General features: G+C 37.1%; 1 protein-coding gene across 1 annotated transcript in view; it reads left to right on the top strand.

Annotated features, from left to right (window-relative positions):
• The first annotated feature begins 10,886 nt into the window (after positions 1–10,886).
• The window catches only part of LOC137655087 (uncharacterized), a 31,556-nt gene continuing 19,942 nt past the window's right edge, over positions 10,887–22,500 (top strand). The window contains exon 1 of the mRNA XM_068388982.1: positions 10,887–11,045. The gene's annotated coding sequence lies outside the window, so the exon portion shown is untranslated. The remainder of the gene's footprint in view (positions 11,046–22,500) is intronic.

Raw genomic sequence — 22,500 nt, forward strand, 5'->3', positions numbered from 1 at the left:
TCTCTCTCTCTCTCTCTCTCTCTCTCTCTCTCTCTCTCAATTTTATGAAAATGCGTTTTGCACCTTAATATTACATTTAAACACTTTTCAGGTGTGCCAGCTACACTACAGATCTAATTATATTGAATCAGAGACATCCTTCTTCGATAGAACCATTCGGAAGAAAGTCATAGCGAAGAGAATTACAAACAAAAACGGTAGAAAACTAAAAATAAATCGTAAACAAATTCAAGTAAAGAAAATGTACAGCAAGATCCGGTGATTGTGAATGATTGGGCAAAAGATGTTGAATTTTTTCAAATTGCTGGAACTGCTTACTTTTTATTTATTTTTCAAAATTAAATTGTAAGAATCGTTCTGTATGTGTAGTCTGGAATTAGTGGGCCCTGAAATTAGACTTCTGCCACGGAAAAGTTTTATTTCAATTTTATTACTTTATCGTGTGTCTAATTGTTCTTAGCCGGATTATTCCAAGTCGTCTCCTTTTGGTGTATATAATCTCCTAATTTTTCTATGAGGATTATCAGCTGTGGATTGTAAAGGTAAACAAGTGTGTATGTATAGTAACTACGTGCGTAAGAGAAAGAAGGATTGTGGATGTCACAACAAAACTCATTTCTTATCCGTCTCCATATCAGTCGACCTACTCAGGCTGACCTTATCCCCCACACATCAGGCCTGTATTTGAGACGGCCTTGGCTGATCAGGGGTAGGTAACACCTTTATAGTAACAAATTTATTCCCTGTTGGAAAATATTTATACAACTGGTTCTAAGCAAGAATAGCCAAACATTCCAAACACAATAATTAAAAAAGATACAGGCTTTAACAGATTATCACTGAGAGGGGAGAGCGATATTATTATTATCATTATCCCTTGCTAAACTACAACCCTAGTTGGAAAAGCAGGAAGCTATAAGCTGAAGCGCTCCAACAGGGAAAATAGTTCAGTGAGGAAAGGAAATAAGGAAAAGCTACATAAGTTAAGGAACAATAATAACATTAAAATTAATTTTTCATATATTAACTATAAAGACTTGAAAATAACAAGAGGAAAATAAATTCAAAATAACAAGAGGACGAGAAACAAGATAGAATAGTGTGCCCGAGTGTACCCTTAAGCAAGAGATCTCTAATCCAAGACAGTGGAAGACCATGTTACAGAGGCTATGGCACTACCCAAGATTAGTGAACAATTGTTTAATTTTGGATTGTCCTTCTCCTAGAAGAGCTGCTTACCATAGACAAAGAGTCTCTTCTACTCTCACCGAGGAGAAAGTAGCCACTGAACAATTACAGAGCAGTAGTTAACCTTTTAAGAAGAAGAATTGTTTAGTAATTTCAGTTTTGTCAAGTGTCTGAGGGAAGAGAAATGTATTAAGAATAGGCCAGACTATTCTGTGCATGTGTAGGCAAAAATGAGATTAGTTACAGAGGGATCCAATGTAGTACTGTTTGGCCAGTCAAAGGACTCAATAACTCTATAGTGGTAGTATCTCAACAGGTGGCTTGTGCCTTGGCTAGCCTACTACCAACAAAACGATAATATACAATAAACAGAAATACCGTTACAAAGAATGAGCATATATATTACAGATATGACACGTGGCTCCCGCCCCTTAAAAAAGATATACAAGTAAAATTAGAAGCACTACTCTGAGGCACGCTCTGAAGGTGGGTCATCTTGTATGAGATATGCAGGCTTAAGGCGATCAATGGAGACCCAATCTTCTTTGCGTCGAACGTTGAGTAAGAATGCCTTCGTTGTTTGACGGATCATGAGGAAAGGGATCATGTAAGGGGGTGCTCGCAGTTGCTTGCTGGTGTCAGTGGCGGAGGAAAACGTACGATACATTATGTAAATCTGTCGGTATGTGTTGCTTCACTGGGGATTTGTAAGTCTGGCGGCAAGGAGTAAATCTACCCACAACATGACGTAGGCACTGAAGATTGTCATAGGAGATTTTCCAATGGAAAAAATCGACAGGGACGACCAATGGGTTGCCATACACCGTTTCAGCTGCCGAGACATCCAAGGTGTCCTTAGGAATGGTCCTTGTGTCTATGAGGACCCTGGGAAGCAAAGTAAACCAGTTGGAGTCATTTCAGCAGGAAATCAAAGCTGCTTTGTAGAGGCAGTGAAAATATCCAACCATTCCGTTGGCAACAAGGTTGTATGCAGTTGTCTAATGTAGGATGATTACCAGGAGATTTGCTGCTGATACCCACAATTGATAGGTGAAAGTGGTACTCCTGTCGGAAAAGAGATATGCTCAGGGATACCAAATCTCAATATGTATCTAGAGAGTAAGGCAAATTTACAAGAGTCACATGTTAAGGTTTCCTTGTAGCAGTAGGTTGGCCAGGGCACCAGCCACCCGTTGAGATACTACCGCTAGAGATTTATGGGGTCCTATGACTAACAAGACAGTACTACATTGGATATTTCTCTCTGGTTACTGTTCATTTTCCCTTTGTCTACACATAAACCGAATAGTCTAGCCTATTCTTTATATATTCTCCTTTGTCCTCAAACATCTGACAACACTAAGATTACCAAACAATTCTTCTCCTCTCAAGGGTTTAACTACTGCGCTGTAATTATTCAGTGGCCACTTTCTTCTTGGTAAGGGTAGAAGAGACTCTTTAGCAATGGAAAGCAGCTCTTCTAGGAGAGGGACACTCTGAAATCAAACCATTGTTTTCTAGTCTTGGGTAGTACCATAACCTCTCTTGCATGGTCTTCCACTGTCTTGGGTTAGAGTTCTCTTGCTCGAGGGTACACTCGAGCATATTATTCTCTCTTATTTCTCTTCCTCTTGTTTTGTCAAAAAATTTTATAGTTTACATAGGAAATATTCATTTTAATGTTACTGCTCTTAAAATATCTTATTTTTTTTCTTGTTAACTTTCCTCCCTGACCTATTTTCCCTGATGGAGCCCCTGGGCTTATAGCATCCTGTTTTTCCAATTAGGGTTGTAGCTTATAATAAATAAACAAATTAAAATAGATAAAAATAAATAAAAAAAATAAAAAAATAAAAAACGATTAAAAAAAATTCGAAAAAATTAAAATCTTAAATAATAAAAAAATAAAAGAAAATAAAAAAATAAAAATAAATAAAAACATATAAGAATAGATAAAAAAATAGAAAAAATAAAATAAACTAAAAGAAATTAAAATAAGAAAATAAAAAAATCTAAAAAATTAATGAATAAACAAATCAATCAATCAATCAATCACTATCAATTAATAAATCAATAAATAACAATAACAATAACAATAACAATATTAATGGCTTCAGGCCAACGAGTGGAGCGGTCGATGATGCTAAACAGGTAACGATGTCCTAAGGTTGAGGAATGATGACCACTCCCGAGTTTGTGTGTCAATGTATTTTTTAGGTTTAGCATGAAGTACATACACACACCCAATCCTTCGCATCCTCAGTAATGCCATGCCAAATGGACTTTGTCTTCAGTAGTTGTGCAATACAATGGTGTGAGGGATGTGAAAGGCCATGAATGAAATCAAACCCATATCTGTGCATTGGGGAATATCTCTGCAATCTATGTCCACCAGTCCTAACATTACAGAAGAGGGCGTCGTTGAAATCATTGAGAGGGACGTCCTCCCAACCGAGGGATGTGCAGGATGTCCTACATGCTTGGTACTCTGATTTTTTCATTGAGCTTCTGCCAAGGCGTTGTAATCCAATCCCAGGTAATTGGTGGCCAATGTGTTTCTTGACAGGTCATCAGCAACGGGATTCATTTTCCCAGGGACGTGTTCAAGTGGAGAATTTTATTCAGCCACAGTGGATTGATGCCAGTGTTGACGTGTCGACCAGGTGTCAGACTGTCGAGTGAAAGCATGCATCAGAGGCATTGATACGTATGAATGACGAAGTGTGTACCTTTCAAAAAGTGGTGTAAGTGACGCAAAGCAATTCCCAGTCGAAGGTAGAATAGCCGTATTCTGTCTTGGACAGTTTTCTACTGACCATGGCCAATAGGCGGGACAAGCTGTTGACCATCTCCTCCAGTACTGCCCCAATAGTGATGTCGCTGACTCAATGGGGAGAAGGAAAGGTACATGTGGCATGGGGAAAGTAAGAGCAGCAGATGTTTGTTCATAAGGCATTCTTTGCATTGCAGAAGACCACCTCTTGAAAAGGACCCCCCTTCAAATCTTTTGGATTGTCATTGAGGCATACATAGACGGGTGCAAGAGTGACGGCGATGGCTCTCAGGAAACTGTGATAATAGTTGGTCATTACCAAGAATTCTTGCAGTTATTTGACGGAAACTGATAAAATTTGGTCATGCCCAAGAATTCTTGCAGTGATTTGATGGTCGAGGGCAAGTTCTGAACTGCTGCTACTTTCTTAGGGGGGGGGGCGTGGAATCCTTCAGGAGTGATGGGGTGCCCTAAGAAAGATACTTCGTTGGCACCAAAGGTGCACATGTCATACCAGACTACAAGGCCGTTCTGTTGTAGGCGGTCGAGCATGATCCGTAAAAGACGGAGTTGTTCTTCTTTGGAGTTAGAGAAAACGAGTATGACATCCATGTAACATGCACAGAAGGGAAGGTCCCAAGAGGCGCTCTCCACCAGACATTGAAAATTGTCCCTGACATTACAAAGGCCAAAACAGGAATAGTTGAAGGTGTATATACTGAAGGTGGTAGTGATGAGGGTCTTGGTGATATCTTCTAGGGTCATGAGCACCTGATAATACCCCTTCAGGATGCTGACCATGGAGAAAACCTTCATTTTGTGCAAATAGGAGGTGACGTCAGCTATGTTTGGGAGGAGGTAGTGATCCGGTTCTGTCTGCATGTTCAGGCACCTGAAATCCACATACGACCATGGGCTTGATGCCTTTTGGCAAAGGTCCATTTCTCCCATTTCGGTGAAAGTTTGTTTAGGGGATGCCAAACGATCCGCTACCAGATGTCTGAATCTAGTAAACACTGGGAGCCCAGTTTTCTTGATATGGTGATAAATACTGTGTTTCAAGGGAACCATGGGTGTTTGACGAAGTTCTGCATGGAAAACTTTAGGTACGACGTAAGCAGGTGGGGGTTGGCCTCCTTAGGTGCACTGATGTGGAGAGTGAGGTTGGAGTTGGCAGGTTAGAGAGGTGTCGAGAAGTAGGAATTCCAGGTGACTAACTGATGGTGAGCGGCATGCGACATCAACCCGAAGCTAGAAATATGAAAGGAAGTCCACACCGGTGATTGGCAATGTTACGTCACCCACGAGAAACATCCAATTATATTAGGCTCCTCCAAACGATAATGCAAGGGTTTCATAATCATTGGCAGGTATCGCAGATCCATTGGCAGCTACCAGGTGGATGTTGGCAGATTGAGACAGTATGTCATATCCTGGATAGTGGCCCATGCAGAAGAGAACGACAAGCACACATGTCTACCATATATCATATGCATGCCCATACTTGCTTCGTGTGAAAAGAAATGATTAATGACCGGGGAGGTCACCGCCACAAGCAATGGCCTACTTAAAAGTTTCTTTGGCCACTGATAACCATTTACACATATCTTTGCAGCAGCTTGACTGTGGTCGATGGGTATCTGGAAATTGGTGCAGAGGTAGTTGGTGGGGGGTGCGAGCAAGTAGTGGGTGGTTGGCGACTTTATCGCTGCTCCAGCATGTCACGTGGGGGATGTGTGTCCTTCCACATTCACGTCCGCTTTGGTCAATGCTGAATAGTTGTCCACCTCGTCAGGAGTGGAGGAGTTTGATGGAAGTCTTGAAGGTGTTGAAGTGACTGTCTATAAGGGCACTGACTTTGGTCATCAGGTCCTTCATGCGCAAAACATTGATATCAGAGATGGCAGCACGTACATGTTCGGGTAGAAGGCCTATCCAAAGAGCACGAAGTACATCTACTTCACGAGGATAGCTGTCAGCGGCAGTTTGCAGGCAAGCAATACTGGTCATTTCCTTGAGGGTGAGCGATTGTGGAAAGAGCTGAAAAATGTTTGCTATGCGGGCGGCTGGCAATAGTAATTACTGCTCAAGGAACTTTGATTTGAGGGCGTCGTATTTTATTGTGGTGTTCCCTTGTTCGCACAACCAATAGGAGATTTCCAGGAAAGTGTCCTTGGGGATCGCCACGAGAACATAATCTGCTCTGAAGCTTGACTGAGTCACAACCTTAATGCAAAATTGGACTTCAGCACGCTAGAACCAGGTGAACGCTTCTCCAATTGTGAAGGATGGTAGCTTCATTGAGGCGGTGTGTGCCAAAGAGGCAGGTTCAGTGGGCAGCATCCAAATATCTGCTAGGGAATGGCCATCCATTGTGATTTGTAAATTTTCCTCGCAAATTAATCTAATGTTGAATGCAGGTATGTTCATATGATGCTTGTTAACTATATGCAAGTTAACCATAGTTCTTTTCCATCCTCTGAAGTTTTCAATCGACATAATATACTGACATGTCTTGATTTTACGGCTAACACAGATCTACTTTGTCGCTATTACAACAGGTATGACATTGGCGCCATTCAACCATAATGGGTGAAAGATGTTGAGCCCTGTTTTGCTAATACTAATAGCAGACCTAACATTCATACTCAATGGCAAACTTTCTGATTTAATCTAATTTTTCTCGTTATTAACCCAATTTGCCTTGCTTCTTGGTATTTTATAAATGGACAATGAACATCTGAAGTTATAAGATATAAAAAAGAGGGTATTTAAATGACAGCAAAGGTACAAATTTTTTTACCAAAATCCTATGGGATTTGTGAAAACAATTAAGCTTATCATATACACTTTTCTGCAATATTTTCTGCCTATATAGTAAATACTTTGATATGTTTTAGGGATATTAGGTATCTATTTTACACTATCATTCAAATTTAATTGCACCTTCGAACATTGGATGTAATTAACATTTTCATGACAGATTTTCCCATCATACAGTTAAGTATAATAATCTGCAGTTTTCAATCTAAAGCATTTCCTCCAGAATACCCAGCTTTATCTTTATTTTTATTTCTAATTCTATAGACATCAACTGTGAATTAAAAAACTATTAAGTGTTTCTGAGCAGAGTGTTATAGTCTGCCAAACATTTTAATATAGAACCAAGCCCACATTTGGTAATCGAGCTTGCCAAATGTGTTCTTGGTTCGATGAACGCACTGTCTAGGCATTGTGAACTTGAGTAGAAAGGTCACGAAATATAATTAGTACAAGATTAACATTAGAAAATTTGTACTCATAATATTTTCTCTATGGTACCTGAATATTTTCCTTAATAACCGAGAAATGTAGCATATCTTTTGAGTGTTGTGTCCCTGTTTCAACCCTTGTCAATTTTTGTCTCAATACATACAGGCGGAATAGTAATCAATTTAAAAGGTATAGAAATTATTGTTATATAAACAACGTCTGTTCTGCACTAGCCGATGTTGTGCAGAAATTTAGGACCAGGTCAAAAACATAAGAAAACTTGGGTGATGTAAGGCATAGCAAAAGCAACATAGTATGAAGACGGGCAAAAACACAATCATTGACGATCTCATTGACCGTTTTACTATCAATATCAACTCCCAAAATCAAACTTTCGTGCTTAAAAATAGGCATAAACATACAATGCACATACGGGTGCACATATAGTATTTAAGTAAGGGTGAACGTACCGTATTATAGCTTGCGTGCGAGCAGGGCAGGGTTCGTATTTGTTTGTGCTAATGCACCTATAAGGAAATTCGGCTAATTTAAAGTTAGATTAAAAGGAATGTGTTGTATATATCTGAGTCTAAATAAAATAAAATCGTATATGTACGAATGTTAATTTCCAATAAACTTATACAATACGTTAAGAACAGCGTGTTCTTGCTACAAATGACAATTGATAGATGCAAACGCGAAAGCGATTGAAAAATGTCAATCGAGCAAGCGAAATGTAACCTAAAAAGGAAATGAAATAAAGCACAAAAGACAAGACAAAACACATACTGAAAACGCATACACGAAAGCCATTCATGGATGTCTGCACGAATTCAAGAACATCATATCATTAGTATCACACTGAAAAGAAAAGTTAAAAGAAAGAAACCCGAGGCTTTTATACTCTTATTGAAAAATAGATCTAACAAAGACAAAATCTAATAGAAGGACTAACAGTTGAGGTTAGGGTTTAGAAGATCAAACTTTCAGCGATTGTTTCATGTTGAACAGGTTAACCTGTCTCTCTTCATAGTTTATATATGGCAGATCTATTTCATATTTTTCATTCATCACTTATCCTAAATAGTATATTCATTTTCTTATTTCCTTTCCTCACTGACCTTTCAAGATCTTGGGTACACATATCAGCTTCACTCAAAGTGAAACTGTTAGACGTCTTACATAATTTATTGATTAGATTAAAACTAGTCTGGAAATCATTTAAGTCATTATACATTATAACATCTTTGAAGTCGCTTATTTCAATTACGTCGATATTGGGACCACACCTTTATTAATCTGATAAAGGGACTTTGGTGTCACACTGGTACTAATTATGATTAAATGACCTTAAATGCTACACCGGAGTAAGGTGTGGTGAAATCGCCTTTAAGGTCGCATACAAATTAAGCTGTTAAACTCACCTGGAATAAGTTTTGCTACAAACTTGAGACATGAATGTTACTATATGAACTCAATTATTCTATTCCCTCATTAATATTGAGTGTCATGTAAGTTTAGAGAGAGAGAGAGAGAGAGAGAGAGAGAGAGAGAGAGAGAGAGAGAGAGAGATACCACGACTGGTGTTATAAATAGTATATTACTTCCGCTCAAGTGACTTGAAACCAAAGAACCCCAATAAACCTTGTTAAAGTATTAAAAGAAAAAATAGTTTTATTTTCCCTTCACTTACATTCGTTAAATAATGGCATTTGATTGTTCTTGTTATCGGACTCATAATTACCCTGTATATTTCTCCCTAAGAAATATTGATTATGATCGAATTCATTCACTAAGATATCTAAATACATCACTGTAGTCATGGACATCGCATCAAATTTCAATTTAAGAGTGGAGTTTTATTTTTCTAAGTGAAAATATTACGTAGTTTTAACGTTTCACAAAATTTTAGATATGATCGAAAGAACTGTAAGAATGCAGTATAATCTCTCTCTCTCTCTCTCTCTCTCTCTCTCTCTCTCTCTCTCTCTCTCTCTCTCTCTCTCACACGAATGCAGGGGACGATGTTGAGGGGAAATAGTGTCCTTGTCTAGCCAGGTATTGTGGAAAGAATGGATAGCATGATAAAAAAAAGTGATTGTGTTTGTCTCTCTCTCTCTCTCACACACACACACACACACGAATGCAGGGGACGATGTTAAGGGGAAGATAGTTTCCTTGTCTAGCCAGGTATTGTGGAAAGAATGGATAGCATTATAAAAAAAAAGTGGTTGTCTCTCTCTCTCACACACTCACACACACAATCACGAATACAGGGGATGATGTTGAAGGGAAGATAGTGCCCTTGTCTAGACAGGTATTGTGGAAAGAATGGATAGCATGATAAAAAGTGGTTGTCTCTCTCTCTCTCTCTCTCTCTCTCTCTCTCTCTCTCTCTCTCTCTCTCTCTCTCTCTCTCTCTCTCTCTCTCACACACACACACACAAGGATGCAGGGGACGATGTTAAAGGGAAGATAATGTCCTTGTCTAGGCAGATATTGTGGAAAGAATGGATAGCAAAAAAAAAACTAAGTGGTCGTTGGTACCGAAAAAAAAATCCATATCCTCCGAAGTCTGATATCCAAAAGGTTTCAATATTCAAGATACTTAAATCACCATACATTACTGCAACCCTAATCACAAACTATTTACATCTTATATAAATAATAAGAAATTAACGAAATAAAGAAACCTTAAAACATGTAACAAAATGACTAAAGGAGCAGGGAGAAATTAAAAGCAAAAGATAAATTTCAGACATAGCAGTACAACGACAGTCTTTTCTTAAAGGTAACCGTAGGAAGCTGAAATTTTGTGAGGTAGGTTTTCATACTGTCTGGTTTGAAGAGCCAGGAAGGTCACATGACTTCGATTTGATGAAAAATAACTGCAATTAGCGGCCATAGAAAAGTACAGTGAGGGGATATTGCTGTCTTCCTTTTAGGCTGACAAACTTTAAAAACTTCCTATTGCTAGTTTCCAGATTTTTATTTAAAAGTAGATAATTCCAAGTATTACTAAAAGAGCCGGAAGGATCCAGTGGTCATTTGAACGATTACCGAAGTCCAGTGTTGCTAGTAGGTTCCTAGCTACTAATAGCTTTTCAAATCGATTAACAATACTAGCCAAGCTACAACCCTCCCTCTAATAACTAAATACTAGAACAATAAGCGTCTTTTTTGGGAAAATTGCACAGAAAAAAGAGAAATTGGAAAGTAAACATAACCTATAAAAAAAGAGATATAATTATAAAATATATAGAAATGCTTGACACATTTGAGCTAATCTGTTGCACAGAAAAGCCAAAATACATTCTTAGAAATATGTTATAATAAGATTAGTATTTAATGTGGGCAATAAAATTCGCACCGTACTACACGCACAGGGATATCAGATTCAATAGCTATAAACCTTTTTGGACATACCGCTGCGAGCGTAAACACAAGCTGTCAGTAACTAAGCATCGATTAACAGAAAAATATAAGCCGTGACACAATGAAAGGCACATTTTCTTTTTTCATACTTGAATAACGATCACATTACTGATTGTCCCTGAACCTTAACATTCCATCAACTATTTTATTTAAGTGTTTTTTTTTTTTTTCTTTCTTTCTTTCTCCGGTCGTGAGAAAAGAGGTCTGGTACTGGAAGGTGTCAGTGCCGGTCAGCAGTTGGTGGCTGTTCCGTCGGACAGGCAGACGTGGAATGAAAGGTGTTCTGTAATCCAACCACGGGCTAGGTATAGGTATCTCAACCGTGAATCCAACATGCTTGTCCATTATATCTTGCTCTGGTCGTTCCTGCCTACAGCTTGTGTCTTTGAAGTTCATGGTAAGTTAATATATAAGTATGCATTCTTAATGGCCGTCAGTCAATCTTTATTGGGAATAAGTACTCCTTGCACAGAGTTGGTTGAAGAGTATTTTTTCTTCTAGGTTCTAGTTTTTAAAATTCATTTCATATACTTTTCTACCTCGCTGTTACAGCCTTTATTTCTTTTATACTTGGCTCTATAACAGTCCCCCCCTTCTAGACAAAGACATTATATAGATCACATTGTTAACCTCTAAATACCATAAGATTAACTCTTGGCCGGATATTCTTAATGCAGTGGGAAGTGAATCCTCGGTCTCACTCTAATTGGAGAGATAAAATGGAAATATGATTTGACCACCTAAGACGGTAAACCATCTTCAAAACTTAATTGGGATTGAAATGGAAAGCTGCTAGGCTAAAAAATGTCAACCAGATATCCTAAAACTAAGAGAGAAGAATGAGTAAATCATGAACCAATTCAGTTTTTATAATTAGTGACTTTTTGGTTTGGCTATTCAACCTCAAAAGATTATGGATTAGCTTTGTTTTTTAAGTGAAAAGAAAAATTTATTATGAACATATCTTGACAAATGTTAATTGTCGAGGTGTTAAATATTTTGTTTAATCGCTAAAGTGAATCAGCAAGACATTGAAATGTTACGGAGATAAAAGCCTTCTAAATATAAAGAATATTTTTGAACTTTCCCATTCACCCATAATACTCCATTGGGTGTCTCAATTTGATATAATTTACAGTTGCAACGCAAAAAAGACATAGTATATCGCATAGATACAAAATTAACCGCTTGGTCTGCGAACTCACTATTTATCTTAACAGAGGAACACTCACCGTTTTTTTTGCCAAACAACACAAAGCTCTTCCGCCTTTGTATGCTCTACAAGCAATGCAAGATGTTAACCTAAGGGCATAGACCGGTCTAACCTAATCCACAGATCGACATTGAGAAGCATACTTACCTTGTTGCTGGAGTTTTTTCAAGAAGTGTTCCTTGAAGTCAAGACGTGTTGCGCTTACACGGCATGGGAACCGTCGACATATATTTAAAAACGATACTTGCAATAAATGCGTTTCCGCGTTGTGTACTGGGCAGATGCTTATACTAAAATTAATTAGTTTTATTGAACGATTGCTGGAAGTCCCCTATTGTCCCAAGACTCAACTGTCCTTCACACCGCTTGTTATCGCATAACTTAATACTTAAAAGACTACTTAGTTGGTAGAAATTACTGTATACAAATTGGAAACTCTTATTCATCACATAAACCCTTAAACAGATGGGTACCCCCAAGGGAGTGTACTTGGCCCAATCTTATTCTGCATCTATACTATTGTTTTATCAAAAAGGCTACAAAGGCATGGCATTAAGTTCAAACTATTTGAAGATGATACACAATTTTATTTCTCAATAAATGATATACACGATATTACTGAAACTCTAAACCAAATCCTTGATAGTGTTAGAGAATGGATGACATTCAAACAACTAAAATTAAATGAGAACAAAACTGAATTCATGGTGGTGGGCAAGAGAAACAGCGTGAGAAACTTAGGTGATATTCAAATGAACATAAATAATGACTCGGTGCCAATATCTGGTAAAGTTCGAGATCTAGGTGTATTTCTTGACTTTAATCTGTCTCTAAATGGCCAAATAAATAATGTAATAAAAAATGCTGGTTATAATCTAAGAAATATTGCGTTTATAAAAAAGTACCCGGACGAAAACTCTTTAAAGAAACTTGTGAAAAACTGTATTACTACTGCAACTCTATCTATTATAATTTACCAAAAGTGCAACTTAAGAAATCACAAAGCATAATAAACAGAGGAGCAAGACTAATAAAAGGTGTCCCACCTAGAGAATGAATCACCCCTATACTAATCGATTTACACTGGCTGCTGATTAAAGAGATAATTGAATTTAAAATATGTTCAATAACTCACCAAGTTATCAGAACCGGGCGTCGAAAATACTTTGGAGAATTACAACATATTGCGAAGCCAACAAATCGTGTCGACACTAAAATAGTAGCAGATGGCTTCAAACTGTTGGAACCTAGATTTATTTCTACTTTAGGCTCCAGAGCCTTTAAATATGTGGCCCCGACACTATATATAAAGCTCCCACAAAACATTTGAATGATTGACGACATTAAGGCTTTCAAGAGGAAACTTAAGACTTTCTTATTTCAACAGTCATACAACAGTGACGATTTAACATCAAATGAACAATACGCGATATGAAACATTAAATATTCTGAAAGAAGAAGGTAAAACGACAGTGAAGGGCCTGTTGAGAGCGGGGTTCCCCTGCTGTATGGGGCCAGAAAAACAGCCATCAAAGAAAGTAAAGAAAGTAAGTAATTGTTTATCTATTTATTCAATTATTTTAGAAATTATTATACTCTTATGGGCAAATACTTTAGGAGTAAATTCTTTGTTTGTTATTTGTCAGTTCATAACCAAATTATTTACTTTACTATTTTCATTACGGGTCCCGCGATATTGAGGAGTTAGCTCAATGCTTACTTCAGCCAGAGTCTAAAGAAAGATATATGTAGATCTTGACTTTAGCTGGAACGAAACAATAAATCGATCATGGGTCCGAGTTTAATGCCAATAGGGAATTATTTATTGCCCACCCCATGGCTATGATTACCTAGATCCTAAAATGGGAAAAAATCTCTTCAAACCCCCATCTATTCTTCTATTGCTGAGATATGATGATAGTTTCAGTGAAATTATGTACGCAATAAAGAAGAGGCATCGTCTCCCACCCATATCACCGGGTCACCCAATCTTTTCTAACCGCTTACTAGTGGCAAGATGTTTCATCATCATCATCATCATCATAATTATTATTAGTAGTAGTAGTAGTAGTAGTAGTAGTAGTAGTAGTAGTAGTTGTTGTATTATTATTATTATTATTATTATTATTATTATTATTATTATTATTATTATTATTATTATTATTATTATTATTATTTAGGCTGGCACCTCAACTGGAAAAGCAGGATGCCATAAGCCCAAGGGATCAATCAGGTAAAAATAGGTCTGTGAGGAAAGGAATTTAGGAAATAAGGCTTTATAGTGAATAGGGGAAACATACCCCTTTCCGACCTTTTTTATAATAATATATGACCTAATAGGTTTCTTTCTTTCAAAGTGAGGAATCCTTTATGATACAATAATTTTCATTTAGAACAAAATCTTTCGCTGCAAATAAACTAATTATCAGGGAATAAGTGAAATGGGAAATATTTTATGCAATAATAACCCCCTAGGCGTCGATAAATTCTGAATCAATATATCATCAAAATCCCATGAAGACTTTGGGTGAAAAAGTCATGTTGCGTCGAGGTGCAAGAGGTTTAGGGGTATCATGCTGTTGTTATGTGAAGTCAAAACTGAAACAATTTGGACACTGACCTGAAATAAAGGAAGTGATGATGAATGGAAAGTCGAAGACAAAAGAGGAGGTTCTAATCAAGAGATCCTACATTGCTGCAAAGACCACTTAGTAACATCTGTATATATCAATGACAGTAATCCTTAAGGGTTTTTCTTATTAAGATGTTACAAGGACAATTCTTATTCGTAATTGTCTGGCCAAGTGAATAAATTGAAAACTAGAGGGGAACTCAGTAGAGGGCCGACCTCTACCGCGTAAGTTTATTTCTTGACCTTTTGCTCGAGCTTGACCTTGACCATTGATCTTAAAATTTATTAATTGGTATGGATGTTTATTCTCTCAAATAGGAACCAAGGTTAAAGTCTCTGTCACAAGGATGTCCAAACATATGACGGATTATGAAATATGGAGGTTTTGCTTGTACATGAACTTAGCCTTTGATCTTCCAAAATGTAATCATTTCCATATCTTTGCACAACAATTTAAGATACCTACAAGTTTCATTACTTTACGACTAAAGTTATGGCTGTATGGTTTATGCCCAGAATTGGACCTTTTGCTTGACCATGACCATAGACTCGACCTTGACGTTCAACCTTAACATGTATTAATTGGCGTGGATTTTCATACACTCAAATATGAACCAACATGAAATATTTGTGACAACGATGTCCAAACTTATGGCTGATTATGTGATTTGGACATTTTGCTTTACTGTAACCTTGACCTTTGACCATGACCTTCCAAAACTTAATCACTCCCAGGTTTCCAAATTACAGTTAATCCTTGAATGTTTCATTACTGTACGATTGAAATTGTGGCCAGGAAGGTGTTCACTAACAAACACATAAACAAACGCATGATATCTAATGTATATCACTTTAAGATAGGTGGAGAAATTACCATCATAGCAACAAAATAGTATAACTAAAGAAAAAAAAATCATCAGTGCATTTTCAATATTGTAAAGATATTTCTTATTTTACAAACAAAACTTCCAATCACCTTGAACTAGCCAAAAATACTTTCTTTTATTGAGGCTCAAACAGCTAGGATGTCAAATATCAATGAAGTTTTATAAGATTTACGAAACAGTGTTATGCATGACATGAATCAGTATCGTATCTTACACAATGTTCAATGAAAAGACCCATTTAATATTTACCATTTGCTGATCATAAAGCTTAATAGTGGAATTGATTTTAGATTTTGAACCAGAGACCTAGCTCTGGAACCAATGAAGTCATACCTTCGTCATAAATATTTAAGTCTTCAAACATTATAAAACAGGTTTTGAGACACTATACACCGCATCTGTTCATAAATACATAACTTTAATAAGTTTAAGTAAATTCATTAAGAAAATTATCAATAAAAATTTAATTAAAACAATTATTCCATAATGACATGATTCTTTACATCATCTAAAATATCACCGATGAGTTAACATATTTTGAGCAGCAGCAAACCAGAACTTGCTCAGCGGACAGTATTCTGTCACAATGTGCAAACGGGTATACTGCTACCGTTCAGAACAGTGTTTCTATAACTAATTTTGATATGACCCTAACTACAGTATTAACCTGGACCAGCGACCCTAAATGTGTGAATATATAAAGTAATACTTTACTTACTAGCTCTTACTTATAATTGTCTCCAAATTAACATTATTCCCTTTATTATAAGTTTATATATACTTGTGGAGAAAACTTTGTGTTTTTGTTTAATTGTTGAGTGGGAAGTTATTGTGCCGGGAAAGTCTCCCTACATCATTTCCTAAATATCAGCAGGCGAGAAGGAGCGCTATCACTAAGGGCACAAACACCTGTTAATAATCTTAATGACGTAGTCCACGAACCATCACTCTTAATGCAAAAACCTGTACTCTGTCCAGAGGCCTGAAAACTCCACACGTGAAATAAAAGTAACTTGATGGCCTACTCTGGCTTTGTCAGGTCTAAGGTCATCTACACTCTTAGGCTCTGTTTCAGCTCCGTCCCAGGGACCCCAGTGAGATGCTGGACAGGAATCTTACGTTAAGTAATTATGGAGACAATAGCAATGGATGGGAGCAGTGATATAGTGAAAAGTAAAATTTAAAGATATGGATCTTTACCTTCGAAGCACAGATTAAATACTGTCACTCGTTAACACACTATTACTCTTTAGTTATCTAGACTTACTCCTTGCAATGTATCGGGTATACTGTCCCGATATTATATATGCATAATAGACAAAGTCAAATAAATGATGGAGTAAAACTACAAAGCTGTGATTGACTTAATCTTGCTTTATTACACAAATATACATTGAAAGGAACAGACATCTTAACACAAAGTAAAGAGGATCAAAAACACAAAATATAATAAAAAGAAATACAAAGTAATAAAAAATATGGTTGCATAGACTCGGGGTTTTATGTAATGATTAATAATTGAAATGGGGTCTGACATGCGGTCCTGTGACCCCGAGACTGTGCTACTCTCAAAAGAAAAAGTGATATGCAAAATCTGTACACACAATCCAACGCACACAGCCCAAAATTTGTAACAGCCAGCTAAACCTTAATCAAGTACAAATTAATCTAAGCTATAATGGGGGAGAATTAGTGGCCACGTGTTTTTACCTGCACTCCTTACTTGGAAAACAGCTCTTGTCCTCAAATGGCCGTTAATGCTTGTTCGATTCAATTGCTGTTGACCGAATAGTTTGCGCAGTTAGCACCCTTGACTGGCCCACCCCTGGAGTCCTCACTTTTGGTAGATAGTGTTTACCAGGCTCGTCTTCTTTTGTTTCGTGGGAGTCGAGTTGGGGGGGGGGGGAGCCAGAGATACACAGATTAACCGACCAGGTCGGTCACTCGGTCACAACAGCTGCTCGTGCGAGAATGGCGCGACCCTTAGGTCGCATGGGTTCACCTGGCTTCACCTTCCAAAACAGGTGACGGTCGTTGAGTGTAGGGTAACCCAGCGGAGGTGTCATATTTGGACTTTAGGGCAGGGCAATATATTGTTGTAAGGAGCGAATAGGAGTAAGGATTTTGTACAAAATACTTAGAGAAATCTTGCTGCTCTAAGGGAATATACATATACAAATATCCTACCAATTCTAGTTTACTAGAAGTTCAATAAGTGAAATGAGCAGTTAGTAATGGGCTTGTGCGATTGGAATACATCTTGAAATCAACAGACCCTAATTGGTACTGAGAGATATACGCTGCATCTAAGTCAGCAACATTGAAATTATATTCAAAATCAGTGTAATTTATCTCGACATACGTAGTTTCAGGAAAGAACCGTTGTACTCCGGCGTAAGGCTTTTACTGTGCGTTTCTAGGATGTGACGTCACGAACATGGCGTATGATTTTGTCAACAAGTTTAGTTCGTTTAAAATAGTTGTTCCGACGTTTCAGTGAAGAAAAATAAAGTGAGTGTGGGAGCAAAAGTTTAAGGGGTAACTATAAAGTGAAGAATAAGTGAAGAAAAATTCTTCACATTATTTGCACATAAAATTTGGATAAATTTTAGATAGAAAAGAAAACAAGTCAAATAAGACATGACCATTTATTTGTATATCTGATCACCCCCAGAAATAGAAGTTTTTTCAATGCCAAGTACTCGCTTTTCTTTACTTCACCGACAGGTTTCCGTGATTTATAGAATTAATAGAATGAATTATGTATTAAAATTGGAATGACAAGGGCCAAAATTGAAAGACTAGAATGAATTATAAAACTCAAGGCATTTTCTCAGTGACTACCTTGAAACTGTTTCATTTTGTGTACAACATTTTCAAAGTTGGGTTTAACATTCATTGTTAGAGCACACCGCAGTATTATTTCAAAGTTATGTTATAGTGTTTAAAAGTAATTCATAATAAAGCTAATTAGAAGCCAACACACCTGATAATGCAAAAACATTTTTCTTAGTATATCAACGTGATATGAAATTACTTCAATACAGCATCTGACAAGATGAAATACCACACTTCATAAAAAACGAAATAAAATCTTTTATTTTATGTGATTATTATATTATATTCAGTTACTTGCTCACAGCAAACCAAGAATTCGTACATGAACACAAAGTAGTTTTTTGGGTTGTCATAACTGAGAACGAGAGTGGAAGAGGTAGGTAAACAGATAGAGGCAGACAGGTACATATAGCACATATGGTAACTAAAAGATACAAGAGGAGACAGACAACAAGCAGGGACAAAATAGCTGAGACAGACAGGTACATATTGCACACATGGTAACTAAAATATACAAGAGGAGACAGACAACAAGCAGACAGACAGGGACAAAATAGCAGAAACAGACAGGCAGATGGAGGTAGGGACAAACAAGCAGTCAAGGGCAGAGAAAATCAGAAAAAAAGAGAGATGTGATTGTGAGGTATGTAGGAGATATTTCTTGTATATTACTTCCATTTGACTAACAAACGGTCAGACTCGGCAAGAAACTTAAGTATGTTGTCAGAATTGCGTAAGTAAGTGGTCAGATCAGTGTCTGTGATCCCGTTAGCTCAAGACTGATAGACCATCACTACTTCACACAAAACAAGCATAGCATATATCTTATTTTTTTTTCTTTATATTTATAAAAACAGATATGATGCATGCAATACTGCCCTGCAATCTACAGTAAAGAGTAAAAACAGTATATGCTCTCCAGATTCCTCAAAATAACAACATTAAATGTGAGATCATCAAGAATACTAAGCCTATCAACTGCACTCCAGACAGCTGGAGACTAAGAATATTTGAAGCTGTCCTCATACTTTGGGAGAACCCATCACTTAATAAAACCCAAGAGATGTTCCTTTTCTCCTCCTGCGGTAGGAACAGCACACCAAGAATAGATTCCATCAATCAAGACATCTCTAATCAAGACAACTCTGATCAGCGTTAAACAGCTCGCCTAGTACAGATACCTTCTCGGTGAGCACTTCCACCAATCAAAGCCCAGACGTCACAGACTAAGATGGTGACTCATGGCTTATGAGTGAATGGGACAGCAATCTGACTGAAACTCGGCCACTCTCGACGAACGTCTCAGCAAATTATGAATCGCCACGCCACTGACAGCCCACACCACCCAAGGAGGCCAATGTAAATTCACCACCTCTCTCCATGAGCCAAAATTGCTATTAAGATAATCGCTCCGGCCATTATAGCCTGAGGAAGGGAAAGAAACCTCTCAAAATCTGTGGCTACTTGCTGTTTTTTCTTTATCTGACTTATAAACTCTGCATTAAAAACGTTGATTCGTGACTTATCATAAGTTTGTCTATCTATTACGAGAAATTACTTTTTCCCAATTACTGGCTGAATAGAAAAAATTGGAAAAAAAGATACCAAGAGGTACTGAGAAGATAGAATACAATATTAATACTACTGAGGTAACCATTGTCATAAACAAAAGTTGCCTTAAAATGGATCTACTACCTAAATAATAATAATAATAATAATAATAATAATAATAATAATAATAATAATAATAATAATAATAATAATAATAATAATAATAATAATAATAATAATTTCTGGATAGAATGTAATTTTAGCAACTAAAGAGTTGAATAAATAAGAAGACGAGAAAATATGCCATTCCAGTAGTTTTCAAAATAGGTCTTGAGAGTTTTTAAGAAGATCCCTGGAGCGACTTGAAAATAGTTTACAAATGGTCCTATTTTAATTTTTAGCAACAGCTGAATTATTATAATAGGACAACGTAAAGATTCTTCTGGACACCTGATAAAAAAAGGCTGCTAATAAAGCACCCACACACTCATGCACTCCCCAGAGTAATATTAGATTTCTTGTATTGCACTTTTACTCGACTGTTGATCAGTCAGAAAGGATTTGTATTGATGTGAGCTCAACACCAAAAGACCATCACTAATTAGCACCACGATTCTTTTTTCCAGGGTGTTTGTGATTATGTATGTTTATCGAGAATGACAAAAGACATATGGAAGTGACCTGAATAGTCCCTGAAGACCTCTGGTATGTTTATAAGTACCATGGAAATGGATCCTCATCAGCTGTGTCCTTCAGGCAGGGTGCACTCATGCAGTCAAGGATGTCCTGTGATGAGTATCGGAAGTGGTCCCCCTTCCAATAAGAGAAGTACAGCAAAAGTCAGATATATTAGTCTAACAGGGACTCTGCTCCATCGGGGTCTTCCACCCATTCCCCAAGTACTCTCTCTTCCATCCCTTCTCTTTGATCTCTTAGGGCGTTCATTCGTAAAAATGTGGTGACCTTTGAATCTTTGAGTAAGACCAACCATTTCCCTTGGAGTAATTGAGGGGCCTCCTTCTCAGAGGGCTCCTTTACCTTTCCCAAAGGAAAATGCCTTATTGGTAATGTGAACCCCGTAGGGTTAAGTGGTTCCCTGTTGAAGTGACTTAAGCAGACCCTTGCAGCCAGACAGCAGCATGCAGCCCCAACTTTGAAGGACATCAGACATTCAATGTCTGTAGCAAAACCTGTAATAGCCTCAGTCCACTTTTGGAGGGGTATTCTTCTCCCAGGCAGTCTTCCCGTGAAAGGCCACTGCTGAAATGTCTGAAAAGCGAGTGCCTGACCATCGCCATAGATGAAGAAGCTCTCTTTTGGAGAGTAGTTCTTTGAAACACGCTTGTAGAGTTGTTCATCAAATTCTCTGTTATCCTTCCTCTTCAGAGGAAGATAGTAACGTGCAGAGTCGCTCTCTATCTCATACGTCTCTTGCATATCTCTCGCATAAGCGTTTCATCAGTCCATTCCTAGACACTCCACCTAAATCTAATTGCACTTCATCCAAGGGAAAAGCTCTGTAGCTTCCCTCAGACACACCTCATCTAAGAGTGCTTTATCTAGAAAGCAGATACCAGAGCAATCAGGGCCTCAGACTTCATGATGACAATCAATCTCAAGGATGCTTACTTTCAAGTCCTAGTGCATCCTTCATCCAGAAAAATTTTTCAAGAAGCAGTATTCAACAAAGTGTACAAATTCCATGGCTTTTTGCTTCAGACTCTCAATGACTCCAACTTGTTACAAGGGGTACCGCTCCTGGTCTGACCCCTGAGTACCTGCTCTTCACAGATGCGTCCAGGAAATGTAGAGGTGCAAACACCCGTCAACACACGATATTGGATCGGTGGTCTGATCAAGACTGCTAAATTATTATTACCATTAAAGAAAGAAGTTTTACCATCCCAATGAGTCAAGCTTGACTCTCACAGGGCTGGCTCGAAATAAAATCGGGATATAAAGAACTATAAGATTATCAAATTTATTTGATAAGGAGAAAAAAATAAATGAAAAAATAAAAACAAATAGATGTATGTACTGTATATACTTATATATCTTTGAAAATTCTAAACATTGCTGAATAGATGGATGAATGGATAAATATATATACATATATACATATATATATATATATATATATATATATATATATATATATATATATATATATATATATATATATATATATATATATATATATATATATATATATATATATATGAAATCCGAGTGATAAAAAGAATTAACTATAAAATTAAATCTACGTAATTTAAAAAGAATTAGTAATAACATACAAATCTTAGATGAAAATTTAGATTCTGTCAATTAAAGAAGTTAGGATTCTAATAACAGAAAAACTACTTGATTCAGTTAAAATGTCAGAAACGTTTTCTTACCAAAAAACTGCAAAACTTTACAAACCGGAAATATATGTTTAATATATAAAAAAGTATCACACTCGCTGCACATTGGAACATTGCCGCGTGGTGTACTCATTAAAAATTCATGGGTCAATCTCGAGTGCCCACTTCGTAATCTGGTTAAAATTACTTCATTTCTTTTGTTATTTTGTATTTATGAATCCCAAGGAGCCACATCCGGTTTAATTTGCCTTGATCTAGTATTTTCTGGCACATCATTCCAAATATTCTGCCATTTTCCCATTATAAAATGCCCTAATAACGTAATAAAATCTCTAACTGGGAGGTCAAGGTTTTGTTGTGGTAATTTA

Source organism: Palaemon carinicauda, chromosome 16, assembly GCF_036898095.1.
Source record: "Palaemon carinicauda isolate YSFRI2023 chromosome 16, ASM3689809v2, whole genome shotgun sequence".
NCBI classification, from domain to species: domain Eukaryota; kingdom Metazoa; phylum Arthropoda; class Malacostraca; order Decapoda; family Palaemonidae; genus Palaemon; species Palaemon carinicauda.